The following is a 20,000-nucleotide window of genomic DNA, read 5'->3' on the forward strand; positions in this document are numbered from 1 at the left end:
TATCATCAATATATCTCCCATAGATTCTGGGTTTTGGGTGTTCTTGAAATGTGACTTCTTCTGTGTGTGCCATGTATGTGTTTGCGAAAAGAACCCCAAGGGGGGAACCCATTGCTACGCCGTCCTTTTGCCGATATATTTCGCCCCTATGTGAGAGGAATGGGGCTTCTTCCGTACATGCTTCCAGCATCTCTTTTAATATTTTTTCGGGTATCGGTAATGGTAGTTTCTCCGAGCGGTATATGTTGTCCACGATGATTTGTATTGTTTCATCCACTGGTACGTTAGTAAATAAACTTTCAACGTCCAGGGATGCTATGTCTTCGTCGGGTGTGGTGTCTTGCAGTAGGTCGATGAATTCCGTCGATGATTTTAGCGAGAACGTTGAGGGAATGTACGGCGTTATAATTTCGTTCAATTTCTTAGCCACTTTATACTATGGGGGATGTCATTTGGGATATAATGGGGTCCGTAGTTGTGTTTCCCTGTTTGTGGATCTTGACTGTGCCGTAGCAGTATCCGGGTGCAAAGTCTCCGAATGATTTTTGAAAGCTTTATGTATAATGTGTATATAATAACTTACTTTCAACTTTTTATATAATTTCTGTTGTTAACATATTTATTTATTTGTCTTATTTTATGTTTCACTATAGTCTTTTGTAAATACTTAAAAACTAGGTATCTGGCAATTGTACTACCTTTCCGTCCTCATGACGTCACAAAACGCATGTAGCACATATTTGTATCAGTACGCTTGATAACGTCAATACGTATAGGTTGAAAAAGAAACAGCTGTCGCGTGTAAAAATACTGGAGTAAATGGAAGAACCCCATTATGAGTCCAGTAGTAACCTGAACAATGAAGTAAAGAAAATAATTAGAAAATATGAAGCAATTTCAAAAAAAAGCCTGGTTAACAGTGAAAAAGCCATTCTATTCAATGAATATATATATATATATATATATATATATATATATATATATCTATATATATATATAATTTACATATACACACACAAATGAGAGAGTTGCAGCTTGGGGCCGACGAGAGACTGAACAAAGAACCTTAAGTAATGCCTAACGCTCACCACATGAGGTTCACTGACAGCACTACTTCCCTACAGGGAGATCACACAGCTCCCTACCAGAATTTTTTTTCATTCCCTAAACTATAAACTCCAATTATCAATCCCAAGTGGCATGCACATCACATATATTGCTGTTAATTCATTTATAGCTTTATGCTCGCTGAATTGGAACTGGAATATAGAATTTAGGCCAAAGGCCAACTGTTGGCACCTATGAAATCATTCACCGATGAAACGGAAATTGGCAATTAGTAAGAAAGGTTTGAAAGGTGTAAAAGGAGGAAATCCTCACAGTTGCACCATGAAACAATTGTTAGGAGAGGATGGAAAGTAAGGTGGAATAGAGAATATGAACAGAGGTACAGTGAAAGGAATGAAAGGGGTTGCATCTGGGGGTCGATGGGTTTATACTTGACGTTATTTCTCAGCCAAAGCAATTGTTTTCGCGACCTCATCTCCTCGCCCTAACTTCTGGTCTATCCTTCTCGGCCTAGCAAACCTTTATGGAGTCTGTCATCCTCAGCTTAAGCAATTCCTCAACTCTCCCATAGGTTGTCCAGGGCTGTCAGTGCACCTCTCGTGGTGAACTGTAATCATTAATAAAGGTTCTTTGCAGCATCCTTTCGGTCTTCGGCTATTAGTTGCAACCTCTTTCATTTCTTTTTTCTACCTCCCTTCATATCCTCTTTCTTACATCTGACTTTCAACCCTCTCTAACAATTGTTTCACAGTGCAGCAAAGTTTCCCTCTGGTAACACATTTCAAACCTTCTTAATGCCAATTTCCCTTCCAGTGCTGACCTCATAGGTACCCGCGCTTGGATTTTGTCCTAAATTCTATATTGCAATTCCAATTCCTCAACTTTTCTTTCCCTTCCAGCTGTTTCCGTCAAAGGACGTTCAGTTATGATGAAGCTCGCTTAGCAAATGTATTGGCCTTTATAGCACGACCCATATAAAACGGTGGCACCATTTCCATAAAAACAGACTTGGCAGCATCCCGAGATGTGTCTTCTTGGTTGTGTTTATCTTTTTCTAAATAAACTAAGACAATCATCCTGGTAAGTAACCTCCATAATTTTAGAGTTACTTCTTCCACTATAATGTTTATTGGTTGTACCTGGTGCCAGTTTCTCAGATTCGTTTCTTTACAGTTGACTATCAATTAAGTGACCCTGTGAGGTGAGGTACTAGTGATTTACTGATTTCGTCATGCTAAAACTGATGTTTATTAATTTATTTACAGAATATTTACAGAAGTTGAATGGCTCGTGAAAGCTGCTAAGCAGTTCCCGACTTCTCACATTTTGAAGAAGTGATTAAATTCAGGTATATGTGTTTGTTCACAGACATAAATCTACATGTGAATTGATACAGGATATTCAGTTGGAATTTATACAGATATGATTAGAGAACTTGCACAGCAATACATAAAATGATAGCATTACATGGCTTGTGACAATAATGACAATTGAACTATCTGTATAAAAGATGTGTGAGAGAATTTGTTTTCTCTCGACTACATGGTGACTGCATGGTTCCCCATCACAGGAAAATGGAGGCGCGATGAATTGTCTGAAGGGCCACAAGTTGGGTGTTATAGGACTCATCCCCTCCCCGGAGGGGCCTACAACTTGTAGGTTGTCTCCGCTGGCAACATCAACTTTGTGGTATCTCCTCTTTCCTGCCTTTGTGAGTGACTGGAGCAACTGGGCATAATTGTTGCTTTCATTGTCTCATTGTTAGTACATCTGCTTAGCTTTGTTATGATTATGTCAGCACTGTTCTTGGGATCGGCTTTTTTCATCTCCCGTCTTTTGCGCATCGAAAACAGTGGCTCTGCTGGCAGTTGATACATGGAGGTTGGTGGGATGAGTGGGGTTGAGTCGTTCACTTGGTCTTGGTCTGGCTGGGATGAATGATCTGCAAGCTCTGGAGTCTATTTGTGGCTGTGTGGCACATCTTTCGGTTGCTGTCAGATTCCTCGTCTGCCATCCGCTGGTGTAGAAGAAATTCCCACGATGCTGTCAAATTGCCAACTTAAAGACACATACAAAACACATTAATCAGATGAGGAACCATCACTCCTGCTGCCAGCTTTCTTCTTCCTGACTTCATATTCGAGACGCGATGGAATTAAGTCAAGAGAAAAATTAATGATCACTCATTTTTTCATGCCTCATGTTCTATAATTATTTAAGATCCGTTTCCAATTACTCATGAATTTTATGTCATTTTAGCGTCATTACATCCCTTACAAGTAAGGTTTCACAGTAAGCTTTAAAGAAGGATGCTCGATATTCTACTCTGAACTGACGTACCAAACCAACATTAATGAATAATATAGAAGCTGCTACTGCATTCAAGTATAAATGATTATAAGATTTTACAGAATCTTTATGGTTTAAAGTTACTTGAAATCTAGAAAGCAACAAACATGATGACTTTGAAGCTCCGCCCCCTTTCTAGAGTTGCCAGGTGTGTCATTATTGAGCAATATGTGTCCAAAGATTTATGAAAACTGTATCTTCACTTTTCTTGTAGATAGTTCCTCCCTCACGATGTCCAAGGATGACTCCGGTCGGCCGCCCATGGTAGGCAGTGTGATAAATTGCTGCAGGTTCCTATAAATGTGCAGCGGTCACTCATGTTCTCTGGGTGCCTCACGTGGTTGATGAATTTCTTGGCTCTCAGTGCTGGTGGCATGCTGAAGGATGACTTCAGTAGTTGCATGAAGATGTCGTTCGGCAGGAATTCAAGAGTAGTGGCTATTCTCTATGTTGCGGAGGTGATTTTCTTGTTTGGAAGATCATTTCCACCGTGAAGAACCATGCCTCTGGGTCATGGGGCTTAAATAGTGGTAGGCGTGTAGAGGCAGCAATGAGGGTCGTTGGTGAGGTCGGTCTCCTTGGTGTTGGCTGGGTTGGCCATCTCTGTGGGTTGGTAATCTCCATGTGTCACCAATGTGAGGTGAGGTGATTGGTGACGTCGGTTTTGTCATGTGAATTATTGATATAGGAGATTCGGTTGGAAATTATACAGATATTATTAGAAATCTTGCACAACAATACATAGAATGATAATAATACATGGGTTGTAACTATAATGACAATTGAGATATCTGCATAAAAGACGTGCAGGAGAATGTGTGTTTTCTCTCGACCTCATAGCGATCACATAGTCCCCCCATCACAAAAAATGGCAGTGTGATGAAGGTGTGCGTGTGGCGCCACGCACATGGGCACTACAACCCTACATGATCAATATATTGACGTCCGTAAGATTGGTTCAATATTTTGTAGTCTGCCATACATGGCTCAATACTATTTATCAATACCTTCAAGTATTCATCTGGTACTTACAGGAAAACAAGCTCTTTCATTAAGATTTGGCTTCCATGTCAGTGGCATTGTTATTTTGTGATGTCCCAAAGAAAAACAAAAAGCTCCTTTGGATGAAAAAATGGGAAAAGCAGTGGAACTTATTTAGCCACGAAAATGTACTAAACGAACTTAAATTCAGTGGGCTAAGGGATTTCAAAAATTGTCTGAGGATGGAGGGTGATAGCTTTGATGAATTACTGGGCATGGTAACACCATTAATAAAGAAACTCAATACATGATATGAGATACCATCCCAGTTAGTCAGTGTTTATCTGTGACCCTACGTTTTCTTATCACAGGACATTCTTTTGAAAACCTGAAATTTGACTATGCTATATCTCAATCTATCGGCCTAATCGTTATATATATTTGCAAAGCTTTAATCACATGCCTAAAAGGATCTAGAAAGGTAAATAAAAATAACGTTTTCGTCCATTAACATATAGTATAATATTACCCCAGGGTTGTAATGATGAAATATAAGATGAAATGAAATTTGACTCAGATTGTGTTTGAACATTTGGAGCTACATGGATAAAAGGAAAGTAATGATGTTGGTTATTTTCAGAGACAGAGTTTGAAACAACAGAATTTTAATGCAGTTCACCAATCGAGCTTTGAAAAGAATGTCATTTGTAGCTTTTTTTTTTTTTTTTTTTGCTTTTTATTGCGTACGCAGCCGGCATAGGGTCAATATTTTTGTAATTCATACGCCCAAGCCAATACAATTTTTTTCATGCTCATTAACACTCTCGAATGTGTTTGCAAGCAAGAGATACCAGCTCTCTCTCTCTCTCTCTCGCTCTCTCTCTCTCTCTCTCTCTCTCTCTCTATATAATATTATATAGGTTGTATCGATATATATATATATATATATATATATATATAGATATATATACTATATATATTCAAAATAGATACAATCTTTCCTGGACTAACAGTCCTCATTGTCACTACCGTGGAATGACCGGGCAAGTTGTCAGCAGTATTTACTTCTTTTTTGGGGGAGAGGTTTAAACTCCATATTCCTTTATCACCCTCCTTCTGTATAGCCCCGCCTTCGTGACCTTTACCTTTCTCTGCCTGTCGATCTATCCAGGTGTTCATAGCCTTTCCGTGAACCTTTAAACCTTTCCCCTCTGCACTGTACGATCTATCCCAGGTGTTCATAAAGCTTGTAAAGTTTTTTTTTAAATAAATATCTCCTCTTGATTCCATCCAGTTTCAATAAGATCCTGTTGTGTAAGTGATAAAGTTTATATATATGTATATCACCACGAGCGTCCATTTTGGAGCCTCTTTCTATTTTTTTCCCTTAGACAAATTGGAAAACTGAAGGAATATTTTAAAAGAGCGGAAATACGAGAGTAGGAAAGGTCAAATCTAGCAAACATGACCTTATCTTGTTTTAACTGTTTGGACCACCATGAGAAATTGCATTTTGAATCAAGCACAGTTTCCCTTGTGAATATGATTTTAATGGCACTCTGCACCTACATGGTAGCTTGTCATCCCCTTTTCAAACAGTAATGCCGGCCATATGCCAAGTCTCTCTTGCACTTAAGGGAACAGAGGCCTCTTTTCCACTATATTCTTGTCTAAATAGGTCCCCAGTCCAATTTTACAAAAAGCCATTAGTGGCTGGTCGCACTCCAACTCACGAAAGTTCACATATCTCAATGACCTGTACCCCCTTGCCTTCTACCTGATCTCTTTCCCTCACTATTGTTATCAGAACCCTTCTGCCTCCACTACTCCATCCACACACACCTGCATGACCAATGGTCGTCCTAAACCTCTTGACCCACAACAGCCTCCATTGTACCATATTTTCCATACTTCTCTGCCAGCATCCAGTGACCTCTTTCAGGCAATTAACAAGGATTGGCAGTGTAGATGAAAGCATCCATGAAGAATTATGCCACCCTGAACCAGATGTGACCGGCTCCTCCTTCAACTGGTGTAAATATAGCCTGACCTGGTGTACCAAACGGGACTTTCCCCTGGCCAGTACCCACGGTAGTATACCCTATAGTCCGTCCTAACCTGATATGGTCCCCGACTGGCCAAGAATCGGTGTCATGACAGTTTCGATCTTGCAGCCATGTGCAACCGTCATCACTCCCATATGAATTTCCTGACTCGTCATTTAATCTTTGACTTGTGCTGGCAGAAAATCAAGGAATTGGAGTCTTTGCAAGGCTCTTCCTTCGATGAATAGAGATATCACCTGGTTTTAAATAAGCCCACCCAACCACCAACCATCCCTGAAGAGGATAATATATCCACAGGTTCTCTCTCTAGTGAAGAAAACTCCCATCAAGAGATGTCTGAAGAGGATTATACATCAATTGAAACCTGCTGAAGCGATGGAAACACTGAAATGACAAGCGCTGCTCCTACTCTGTTGGAAGATGAATCCATCACTGGAGGATGTACAACTGTACACAAGAAGAAGAATGCCTTCTGGAAGATACCAATCCAAGAGGAAAGAACCTTTCCTTCAACCAAATCTGTTACAATCAATCCGTTTTCGCCTCTTCCAAAATACAGAGCCTCCTATGCTGAAGTAGCAAGATTAGCGAAAGAAAGTCCAACTTGGAAAATGTCCGTTAGACCAAATCTAGAGGGTGATATGAATATTACCCCAAAGAGCAGAAAAACTGACAAGATTCTTAGAGGGAATATTGTTTTTCAACTGCTAGACCCATTGGAGAAAATCAGGAAAGAATTCATCTGCAGATACCCAACCACCCTGCCTCTTGACCCCATTCTACAACTGGAAAATATTATAAATGCTAAAAGATGCACTGTTAAATCTGGAACATCCAGTATTCCCACAAGAAAAGTCATCGCCACCTTCCAAGGAGAAATACCCAAACAAGTCTCCCTTGGTATATGGGGATCATTCCCTACTGAAGCCTTTATTCTAGAGCCACTTTGATGCTACAAGTGCCACAAGTTTGGACACCACAGCAGCCACAGCACAGCCACAGAGGTGTGTGGAATATGCAGCAAACCTCATCCAAACAAGCAATGCCTAGATGCTTTCAAAAGAGGGGAAAAAGTTGAATGCAAATGGCCAAACTATTTTCTTCAACATCACGCATGGAACAAAAGGTGCAAGTTTCGACTTGAACAAATTGAGAAGTTAAACACAACTTCTCAACTTCTACCTCCCATAAAACCTTCACAACCCATTCCAAAACCCAAGGAAGAAGATGGAATAACCAGGATGAAACTAGAATAAAGTCAAAGCAGCATTACACAAAATAGCGTGTGACAAGTCAACGCCCAGGGAAATAATCCCATGTGCCTTCCTCTTCCCTTCCTTCCAATCCTAACTCCCCATCCACCTCTAAGATTAATAAACCTCCTTCCCGGACCCATCCCTCACAACCTTCTCCTTTCCCTTCTGACAGCTTAGACAGTGGCAACCAAGTTCCCAAAGCAATGAGTGAAAGTGCAATAACACTTACATTTGAAGGAATTATCATTCTCTTTGAACTTCTAACAGGGAAACCTGTAGACAGAGACACTACTAAACTGCATACAACCTCACCTCATCCCAACCATCAAACCCAAGCACCTGTTGCTCTGTCCAAACAGCAGCTGCCTCACCTAAGCATCCCAGTATCTTAATGAGCAGGCTGGGAAGAGAAACGCCTCATCTTAGCCATCCTCGATTGAGCAATACCCAATGGCTTACAGCCATCCACTGTATAAGATGAAATTCATCTATCCACTGCATTAACATCATTCATCACATCCCAAATGAACTTTGATTCCAAAACTTTTTGTCTAACTAAAATTTTATCCTTTCCTTTCCACGCTCACATATTTACTGGGACTTGCTTCTATAAGACTTATCTCCCACTAAATCATTTCACTTCTGGCTCAGTTGTTATATTGGAGCCGAATGACATGTTACACAGAAAAAAATTTCATCCATCACCAGTTACAGGCTGCTATCAAGCAAGAGCCTGTGTCAGTACAAAGCTGGCTTAATCTAACGATGACAACGACAGTGTCCCGCCCTACGACTAGGCTTGTTGCTATCTCCAAACTTCATCTTGACGCTGACCCGGCTAGTCTCTACTTGAACCTACTATGCTGCAACCAGCGACTCTGCCCAGATGTCAGCCTTGAATGCTCCCCTGCGAGCTTTTAGAAGTTCATATACAATGCTGTTTGAAGAGAGGTGTTTTGACTGTCCTTGATGAAGCCTGCATCCTTCCACTGAAGCCATGGCCCAACTACACTCGTCCTGGCCATGCATTAAGGTAACTGAAATTGGAAGTTGTTCTGTCGGCCCTTCACCCCTTATTCCTAGCACGCATTTCCTGTTTCAACTGATTTTTCTCCTATTCCCATTCTTTAAACATTCTCGTTTCCACCAGACATATTTGTGAGCATTAAGATTTGTGAAATTGTTTAGACAAGTGATGTTCGGTTATGCTACCAACCTGCTAAATGTGCGTAAAATAAGGATAGTGATATAGAATTTGAGTAATTCATGTTTTGCACTTAGCAAAGGCTCACTTACAGTTCTCCATTGCATAATGTTATTCGATGTATTAATCTAACGTTCTAGATCCTCATTGTAATTGCACTTGCTTGCAACATGGTGGCACCTCAGTCATTGCTATTGTACATAGCAGAGCCACTCTCGTGAGTGCCTCAGAGCCCACTAATGCTACTATCATATCTTCTGATTTGCCTAATAGAAGTTATAATTCATTTGTGGACAACTTATGTTTACATGCAATCCTTGAAGTAAGCTAGTGTCTTCTATAAAAGATATCGTCATAGTTTTCTGTTCACAGCCCTGCATGCAGCTTTAGTCAGTTTCTGCATGTTTGCACAAGGTGTAGATTTTTTTAGTAGATTCAAAATTTTGATTCCTCAGATATGTTCTATCAGAACCTTGCACATAGACTATAACAGTGGCGACTTTGCCAAGACATTAGAGCTCTGGTCCAAGCAGTAATCTTATTAGAAATTAACTATACAACATTGAATCATGTAGTTACTTAGCAGATCAGTCTTGACTGGCTACAACTGACAATATGCTTTACTTTTGGGTTTTTTATTTGGTATCTGTAGATTTCAAGCACACAATGGTAAGTGGGATTGATTTTGTGTTACAGTTTTATTCTAGTGTCATCTTTGTGTTATGTGTTATAACATATTTGAGTGTGACAGCAAATACCCTATAGCTCACACTAGCTCCCATAGCCTCGAAAACTGAGTTACCATTGTTGAGTGCAAATATGTTATTTACGAAACAATATGTCTCATGTAAGTTAATGAGTTCGACACCAGTTTTGTAATATATGGAAAATACTCATTCTGTGGGAAGATGTATATTTCCCTGCAAAAACCACGATACACATTCACCACAGAGAATTCATTTCTGGCAACCCCTCGGTGCTCACTGATGTCTCGTTGCTTAGCGTACCATATTGAATAGCCAACTCACACATTAGAAAAGTTCTACTTTTACTCAAACGTGTTACATTAATCTACTTGATGTACTAATAAACAGTGCATCTTTTATTGAGTCACAATCAAACAGCTAAGAATTACCATACACCATTCTCTGATTAACATAAAACTCACACGAATCTGTGATAGTGTAACTTTGCAGTGTATGAGAACTTTAGCCTAGCTGTTATTGGCCAACGACACTGAATAAATGCCTCATTCATTTCCGTTTTTGCCCATATCACTTCCTAGTTGTAGAAGAAGTGACCTTGACCATTCACTTTACAAACACAAAGTAAAATTGCCTGACTTCCTGCTTACCTCTTATTCTGCATAAATCCACAGTCTCTAGTAAAAACCCATTTACCTGTCAGCCAAGATTTGTAGATTCCTGTTTGGAATCTGAGACACATGATGTGTGTAACCAATCCATAGCCATGCATCTTACAGAGTTGTGAGTTTTTTTTCTGCTTTCAGTGTTTGGAGAACACTGCTCGTTCCCATGTTGGAACGCATCCGTACGTATACTTCCGTGTCGTACCCACTTATGTTACCACACACTTTACAATGCTTCCTGGAAGCCGTACCACTTGTTGTCTGGATGGATGGATTATGGAATTTAGGGCATAGCCCAAGTGCTGGGACCTATAAAATCATTCAGTGCTGAAATTAAATGAAAATGATAAACAGATGACAATCCTGCACTTGAACAGGACTGTACATCAGCAAAGGCCATTTCACTCTCCCCCCAGCATTCCGATCATCCAAAGTTATGAAAGATCGTTTTGGCCAGTGGGCCACTTGTTGTCTGGTGAGAGTGCCAGTACCTACCACACACACGCAAGTGTCAACACCGCTGACATACATCAGGCCTTACAGCTTACCTACTGGTGAGAATGTCAGTCCCTACCATTTCACTTTACAGTGGCCCCCTGGAAGCCTTCATGCTTTTTTGCCTGGGAAGTGCACCAGTGACTACCTACACACTTTTCTGTGCCCACACGTGAGTGTCACCACTGCTGCCACTCCTCAAGTTTTGCTGCTTGCCTACTGGTGAGAGTGCTAGTTCTTACCTTGCACCTTACAGTGCCCCTTGGAAGTCTTCATGCTTGTTTGCCTAGTGAGAGTGCCAGTGCCTACCTATGCACTTTTCAGTGCCCCCACAGAGTGTCACCGCCGCTGCTACACCTAAAGCCTTGCTGCTTGCCTACTGGTGAGTATCTGCACCTATCTCATGCTTCACAGTGGCTCCCTGGAAGCCCTCGTGCTTGATTGCTTGCCTATTTATGCACTTTTCAGTGCCCCACGCCAGTGTCACCTCTGCTGACTAACCTGAAGCCGTGACTAGTCCCTGTGTTGCTTCTGCACTATTTGAGAGTGCCACCTGTCCATGCGCTTTGCAAAGTGCCACCTGAAGCTCGAGTGTCCAAGGACACTGTACGTTCTGTACGAGCCCGCACACCCACTGTACACGTATTATAAAGAGTACCTTGTGAGACCCTTCACCATCGCTGATATTCCCCACCTATCCGTTCATCCGAGCCAACTGTGAAGTGAGAGTGATCACCTGACTTTCGCCTGCATCTCATAAGTGCCAGTGAGTGCCTCACAAACCTCACCTCAGTACTCAAGTAGTACCTCACTTTTGTCGGGCCCCCCATCCCCCGCCCCCGTCTACGCGACAGCCTGATCAAAAGCTTCAATGTATACAAGTATATATACAAATATTTACAAAGCTATTATAAAGTTTACAAACTACAAAATCCTAAGATAACCCTCAACATATTTCTAGTCTGAAGAGACCTTTCGAGCTGGTTATTTTTATACACAGTTATATTAAATGTTTTTGAGATGAAAATTTGCGAGTTTTTCCCAAGATGTTTTCCAAATATTTTTTTGCCCATGATTGTTGTCAAGAATTTTCCGAAGATTTTTTTTTTTCTTCAAAATTGATTTCTTTGCTTTTGACTCAATATTAGCTAATTTATTCCCAAATTTCTCAACATTCCTCAAGAACGTGCAGAGGGTCGTTTGTAAACCCAAGATTTTTATGTTGTAGAACTATATCTTGTTTTTTTTTCCTTTTCTTTTTTTACATTTCCTGTTACTTCCTCTCGGGACTGCCTTCCTTCCCTGTTGGTGTCCTTAGTTTTATAGTATTTTGCTCTACCAGTTGAATTTACAGTCTGGCTAATAATGATTATTATAACTAATAATGGCAACTGTACATATATACATATCTGCACACAACCTGCATTTATATAAAACAAAATCAGTAGCAAAACTTAACATGTATTAGAGTTATAGATTAACAATTTATGTGTTTTGTTTTGTTTCAGCTACCATAATCGCCGGATGAGTGGGTAGCAACAGCCAATGAATTGTATCAAAGATGGAATTTTCCTAACTACCTTGAGGTCATAGAAACGAAACAAATGGATAAAAAAAAATGAAACTGGAAAATCTGGTTCGCTTTACTTTAATTATAAGAAGACTTTCAGCATTGTGATGGTGGCAACTGCTAATGCAAAGTATGAGTTGTTGATGGTGGACGTTGGTACCAATGGAAGAATATCCGACGGTGGTGTATTCGCTGAAACTCAAATTTGGAACGGCGTTCAAAGAAGCCCATCTACATCTGCCGAACATGGATAAACAACTGCCGTTCGCATTTGTGGCTGATAATCCTTTTCCGATGTCAGAGAATCTAATAAAGCCTTATTTACTGTCTGAATTTACAATTTTTTTAAAAACATATCTAGCTGTACAAGACGTGTAATAGAAAATGTTTGTTTTTTGTTTGTATGGTGTTTTTGCGTTGCATGGAACCAGTGGTTATTCAGCAACGGGACCAACGGTTTACGTAACTTCCGAATCACGTCAAGAGTGAACTTCTATCACCAGAAATACACCTCTCAATCCTCAATGGAATGGCCGAGAATCGAACTCGCGACCACCGAGGTGGGACGCCAACACCATACCAACCACGCCACTGAGGCGCTGTAATAGAAATTGTACTTGGCATTTTGTCAGCTCAATTTGAAGTATTTCAGACCTGTATTTGTGTAGCTCCAGAAAAAGCCAGAATAACTGTGAGGGATCAATGTTGTGATTATTATTATTTCAATATGAAGGTGTTATGCCTTGTGAAAGTCACAACCAATAGTGTTAATTCATAAGTAGGTTATATCATGGGTAATTTTTTTATATATATTTTATTATAAAGTATAGTTAATCGCTTAACGAGAATGGTGCAACAAAACACTTAAATCATTTAACACATTCAAAACAGCTCTTTACGAAAATTGGTCCTCAATACATTATATTTCTTCTTGACGACAACCATTTCGGTGTGCTGGGGAGCTTACCCTGTATTTCTTTAATAGCGTTGTATACTCATTCTTCTGCCTATCCCTGTTGTTGTCTTCATTGGACTTCTTTCCATAGAGATGGTAAAGACTTGTATGTTCGAATACATTTGGGTACCAAGGCTCATTTCGTAGTCTGTCTGTTTATTATGAGAGACCTCCTCAGACATTGTGTAAACGACATCGACGGTAGAAATAAAAATAATCAGTACTACCCACAGACGACAGCTGTCTTTTCTCACCAAGTCTGAACCATTTGAATGCCCCAATACTATTGAACTATCTAACAACCTTAAAACTAGAAGTTCAATATAATTGACAATTCCGACAGATTTGTCGATTTTATTGATTGTATAGGTTCACCTTAAACGTATTTAAAAGGAAACAACATTTTACCACAACCATACTGTTCTATAGCAACTAGTTAATTAAAAACCGCATTGAGAATTATGGAACCTGCATTTTACTTCATTCACTAATCTATAAATTCCTTCAGTAGTTTACAATATTAATTTCTGTAATAGGCAGAAACGATAGCAATTCATGCTTGTTTGCCTAGTGAGAGTGCCAGTGCCTACCTACACACTTCTCAGTGCCCCCACATGAGGCATTCCATATCTAATGGCAGTAGTGTTAAAATCCTTCTGGTGTCTTTGTTACGAAGTTCTATTATTTTGCTCATTTAAATAGCATATTCGGTTACAAATTCACAAACTCATTAATACAATAGTATCCGTAATAATCACTATCCTAAACAATCAGTCCTGAGAATCATTAGTTTTTAAATTGATTACATAACTTGAATAGAATATTCTTGAGTAGAATATAGCATTTAAGACTACGGCCAAGTACTGGAACCTAAGAGGTTATACCACTGAAAGGTAAAATTGAGAGTAGAAAGATTTGAAAGGTTAACAGGAGAAACCTCTCGCAACTGCAACATGAAACAACTGATAGAAGAGGGTAGAAATACAGATGTAAGAATATGAACGTAGGTACAGTAAAAAGAATGAAAAGTGTTGTAGCTAGGAGACAAAGGGACGCTGCAAAGAGCCTAGGTAATGCCTCCAATGCACTACCACCCTACGGCGGTTTCATGGATAGTTGTGAATTCATGGATAGTTCTAAAAATAAATGGACAACCCTATATTATTGAAGTATTCAAGAGAATAGAATATGATTGTCAGGCAAAACGCAAAGCGCTGGGACCTAAGAGGTTATTCAGAATCGTTCAACAAATTATGAAGTGATTTAGTGATAAAATTTGCATCTCAAAGCTGTGGGGGGTCAACCAGGTTAGTTTGCCAAATTACCTCTACTCTTCCCCCACCAAACCTAACCCCATTAAAATCGTTGCGCAATACTTCTTAGCGAATACTAAGAATTTAATTTTTAGTTATTTCTGAATTTAAATTTTTCTTAATAGTATTTCAGAATTTTTATAATCTCATATTTTTTTTCATTTTTCTTATGGTATAAGTTTTCAAAATTTTCTGTATATTTTCTTATATAATCTATAACTTTAAACAGTCACTTACGTTAAAACCCTATAATTGATCATGTACTTTTACTTCTGTTTACTTCTGTATTTCATTAGTTTTCTCATTACTTTATCTAAAACTTAAAATGTTCACCTGCTTGAAATCCTATGTGTAGCCACATGTCAAGACTTTTGTCCATGGAAGTGAAGCTGACCAAATTATCAAATTTTCTTACCAAAAAATTGAAAATTTTTAAATAGATACATTTAACAAATTAATTTTATATTTAGTGTTAACTTAACAGTTTTAAAGCAGTAAAACTACTTAAATTACATATTTTGCTCTTAATCTGGCGCTCAAAAGAATACTAGACGTTCGATTACTAATAAACCTATGATCATTAAGGCCATAAATTCGAAACTTGTTACTGGTTAAAAAGACAGTCAATTTACATTTACACTATTACTAAATAGTTTTAGCTCATTAGGTTGGGGGATTGATGGACACTAAAACGTAAACTATAACAATTTATTACAATAAGAATTTTTTCTAAAATCAATATGGGCAGAGTTTGTATCATGATCAGCTTTCAATACACAAACGTGACGATACCAAGCTCCTCAAAGGATCTCGGGTTCACGTAGAAGGTAACGACTGCTATCCTTCAGGTAAAGACTTATCCTGGCTGTCCAATGAAGGGTGTCAAGTATTTTACCTGTCCACGACTTCACATATGAGATGAAAGGTGTTCCATGAAGAGGTGCGAACTCCTAGCCAGGTGTATGGTTCCTTTTGAAGACTAAGTGTGTCAAGTGCAACACTGATGACACCAAAAAGGGCTATGCATAGTCAACGGCCATTACCACTGAGTGGTGTGCACGTCCACATACAGAGGGTGTCCGGTGCTGGAGGGGGATAATAAAAATTAACCACGTATAGTGTTGGTTTTGCATGTTAATTTTTTGCAACTATGATGAATGCATTCTTAGTTATATCAGGAAGTGGAAAAATGATGTTGCCATTTTTTCTCTGGACCTTTATGTACCCTTAGCACAGTGCAAAAGCAGAAAGATCATTTTAACCCAATGCATGGTATTAATCACGTTTTGTTTCAGAGTGTGGGGTGCCAGAATATTACTTTTTGTTTCCTGAAGTGTTTCTGACATATATTCAATCTGAATTAACAGTATCTTCATTACAGAATGCCCGTGTATCCCTGTTTATGGTCACCAACTAACATCTTATCTAACTCTGCAGCCATACCCCATTCAGCACGTAATACCAAGATCTAATTTTCTTCTCTCCAGGAAGATGCAATGATGATCCACATTGGAAAACTTTTGCATAATATATATTCACCCCAGGGAAGGTCCTAATTTTGTGTGTGGCAGATTGATCACACAAGATGGAGCCTAGTATCAAAAAGAAACCACGGCCGGAAACTGATTTCAAGCTGCGTATTCAGTGTCAAGAGCCTGACAATGGTGACATGGTGTCTGAACCATCAGAGGAAGCCTACTCAAAGTTTCTTTGGTTTGTGCATGAAAGAGGAAAGTATGGAGATGCTGACTTTGTGCAGATCAGTGGACGATTACAAGGGTACACTGAATCTGGTCTGAAAGACTTGAAAGCAAAATGGCACCGAAAATGTTATAGCTCTACCTGTCACAGTGGTCACCTTGAAAGAGCTAAGGCACGATACCAGAAGGCCTGCCAAGAAGGAGAGAGTCAGCAGCTCCAGAAGAGGCGAGGACGGCCTTCTTCTGCAGCTACAAGTGCACCAAAGTCTGATGAGTGTGCAACTCTTCACTTTACACGCTAAGCAACATCTCCTTACAATGCAAAGCTGTGTTTCTTCTGCCAAGGAGACAGGAAGGAGCTGCTTCATGAGGTCTGTACATTCAGTGCAGGAAAACAATTGCAAAGGGCTGTTGATGAAAGCAAGAATCAAACTTGGAAGGTGCAGCCAAGTGCTGCCATCACTGAGGATGATGCTCGTGCTATTGATGTCAAGTATCATCTCTCATGCTGGGTTAAGAATGTCCAACGTGGTGCAAACAGCAGCAGTGAAGAGAAAGTGCATGCACATCAAGAAGCTAATGTTGGCAAAGTAGTCTCAGACATTGAGTTTGTCAACCTACTCCAGGCTGGAGAAGTTCTCACTATGACAGACCTTAAGTCTGCCTACTCGGATATGCTTGAATCCAATGGTGTACATATACAACCATCAACACGAGATATCAAGGAGAAGATCACCTCTCACATTGAAGATGTCCACTTTATGAAATAAAAAAGACGGAATGAGTCAGACCATGTGTTCACAACAGCTGTCCGGAATGCTGCTGTGGACGATGCTGTGGCAAAGCCTACAGAAAGTGACATTAAACAACTGTTTGAAAGTGCTTCTCTACTTCGAGCTGCCATTATTGAGAAGAACGAGCACCCATGGGAATTCAATGGAGAACTGTCCAATGAAGATGCTGAACAACAATGTGCCAACTGTACTCTATGGCTTCACCCGCTGGTTGGTTGCTGGACCAGCTGCAAAACTTGAAACTGACACAGTCTGTTCTGCCACCATTAATCGCGAGGCTCTGACCATCAGTCAGAACATCATGTATTGCTTCAAGTCAAAGCGCCAAGTCACTTACAAGCCAAAACAACCAGATGCCCCATTCTGCCACTGTTTAGAATGGCCACAATTGCTCTCTGCTGGTATTGCAGTTCATCAGTCCACTAGAAGCAAGAAGCTCCTTGAATTCCTGCATGGGTTTGGCCTCTCTGTAGATTTCACAAGGATCCTGAGGCTTGAAACTCAACTTGCTAATGCAGTTTTAGAGGCAATCCAGGAACAAGGAGCGTATTAGCCATCAACAACGTGCAAGGGGACATTCATTACCTCCGACACGAGGAGCATTACATGAAGCTATTGCCCGAGTACATTACCAGGCCATGGTGTTGCATCAGTGTGATACTCATATGCTGTATTCACAAAGTAACAAGCCCATTGCCTGTATTCACAGGGTAACAAACCCATTGCCTGTATTCACAAGAGTAACAAACCAATTGCCTGTATTCACAAGAGTAACAAACCCATTGCCTGTATTCATAGAGTAACAAACCCATTGCCTGTATTCACAGAGTAACAAACTCATTGCCTGTATTCACCGAGTAACAAACCCATTGCCTGTATTCACCGAGTAACAAACTCATTGCCTGTATTCACAGAGTAACATATATACTCAGTGTTACCAGGTAGCATCATAAAAGCTCTACTTATGCTATGAGTTACCCAATGTTACCAAAACTAACCAACATACACGACAAACAACTTTACTACGCTCCACTCAAAAGTAAACTTATTCCAATTATTCTAGGCAAAAAAACACCCACGACTTAAAATTTCCATACTTTCAACTAAACAAAAAAATTGCTTCTGTGCTCTCTGGTAACGGACTTTTAGCTATGAGTTATGAACCTTCAAAAAACCAATTCCATCTGCTAACAGCAAAAATCCAAACATTATTTGCATGGGTTCGACGATTTTTTAGAGATAAGCTATAAGGTAAGCAAGCCTTATTACCGTAAATGACCCATTTATTTATGGAGCTTCCTATAACCCCTCTACCCAGAAATTTTCTGGTTCCAAGAAAGGAAAAGTTCAAATCTGAAAAATTCTATTAATCCTAACACCAACTTCATGCTTAAAAGTTTAAATTCGGACAAAACCTCTTATGAATATTAACCTAAACTCATTTAAATAACTTGACCTAACCAAACACTTAATCCATTTTTGGATGCTAAAGATTTAAAGTAAAACTTAAATGTAAATAAACTTAATTTGTGTTAATGCTATATATTGTCGCTTGATGGCATAAATATATTTCCTGAAACCTTTGGGAGCTTCTGCAAAATTAACAGTGGGAGGTAGCCTAGCACATTAAACACCTTATACTTAACTTATAGAAAACTAACCAATAGATTATGTACTTACCACCGGAAAGTAAGTTTGATCAGCTAGCTTTCAAAACCACCCAAGAGAACCTGCATATTAGGTCTTACGACCTATTATGCAGAACATGGGGGCTCCTCCACCCCTCCTGGGGCGCCGCCCCCGAAGGGGTGGAGGATAAGGAATATACTGTTAAGAACAGTATATACAAATTAGAAAAGTAACTACAAAACTTAAATTTATGTTTAAAAAATTAAATTACAAAAAATAAAATGTTGAATTTGACAAACTAAGATAATTTAAGAAAAAAATTTAAAACTCGGTTCGGCGAAGAAAAAAAATACCGCCTACGTACCTGCAGCTAAAGCAGTCTTATCATTTGCGAAACTTACCGTTAGAACAGGAACTCTATCGAACTCGGTGCTAAATACTCCTGGAAAAGAAAAACCTCTAAGAGCTTGCGTAACTTACTTTTGTAAATTCTAGGTGTTTACTCTGTTAAAAAAATATGGGTAAACGCCCACGGAAATAGTTACAACAACTGCCAAAGATTTACACGAGACTCAACACGCAGCAAGCTTTGAAAATCCTCAAAACAAATATACAATATTAGCAATAATATAGTGAATGCTAGTGCTACCTTGCAGAAGGCCGGGGTTTATTATAACTTGATCACCGGAGTGGCAACAATCGATGGAAATCTCAAGCGCCGACTGTTGTCTAGTCGTGTGATACATTTTTTTTTTTAAACACTTCACATGATATATTCCGACTTCTACCGCCCAGAACAACGTTGCAGCCGAAGGTCTCTGAAGGCACAAATGTCCGAACTGGAACGATGTTGTCATTTGCCAGGGACTCTAAAGTCTTAGTAGTGTCTTCCTTGAAGTTCCTTCTTGAAACAAGACCGAGTGCGATCTATGGCTATCCTTGAAATCGCTAATTTTGCAAGTATTATTCTTCTTTCCTTACTCATCCTTTTGTTACTTGTTTTTCACGGAAATTTAAATTACAGAACGCGATGAATAGATTTTCCTGAATGTAACCCGTAATTTCTTTTAGGGCTCACGAAATCATTTGTAGCACAAGCCTGTCGCATATTTTTTTCATCAGTTTGAAGAAATAACTTTGAATTCGCGTGGATATTTTGTCATAACGATACATAATGAAATATGCTATATATGTACGAGTGTGTGTATGCGCATATGTAGAATACTTCATCATATTTCGTTATGACAAAAT

This window comes from Macrobrachium nipponense, chromosome 12 (genome assembly GCF_015104395.2).
Source record: "Macrobrachium nipponense isolate FS-2020 chromosome 12, ASM1510439v2, whole genome shotgun sequence".
NCBI classification, from domain to species: domain Eukaryota; kingdom Metazoa; phylum Arthropoda; class Malacostraca; order Decapoda; family Palaemonidae; genus Macrobrachium; species Macrobrachium nipponense.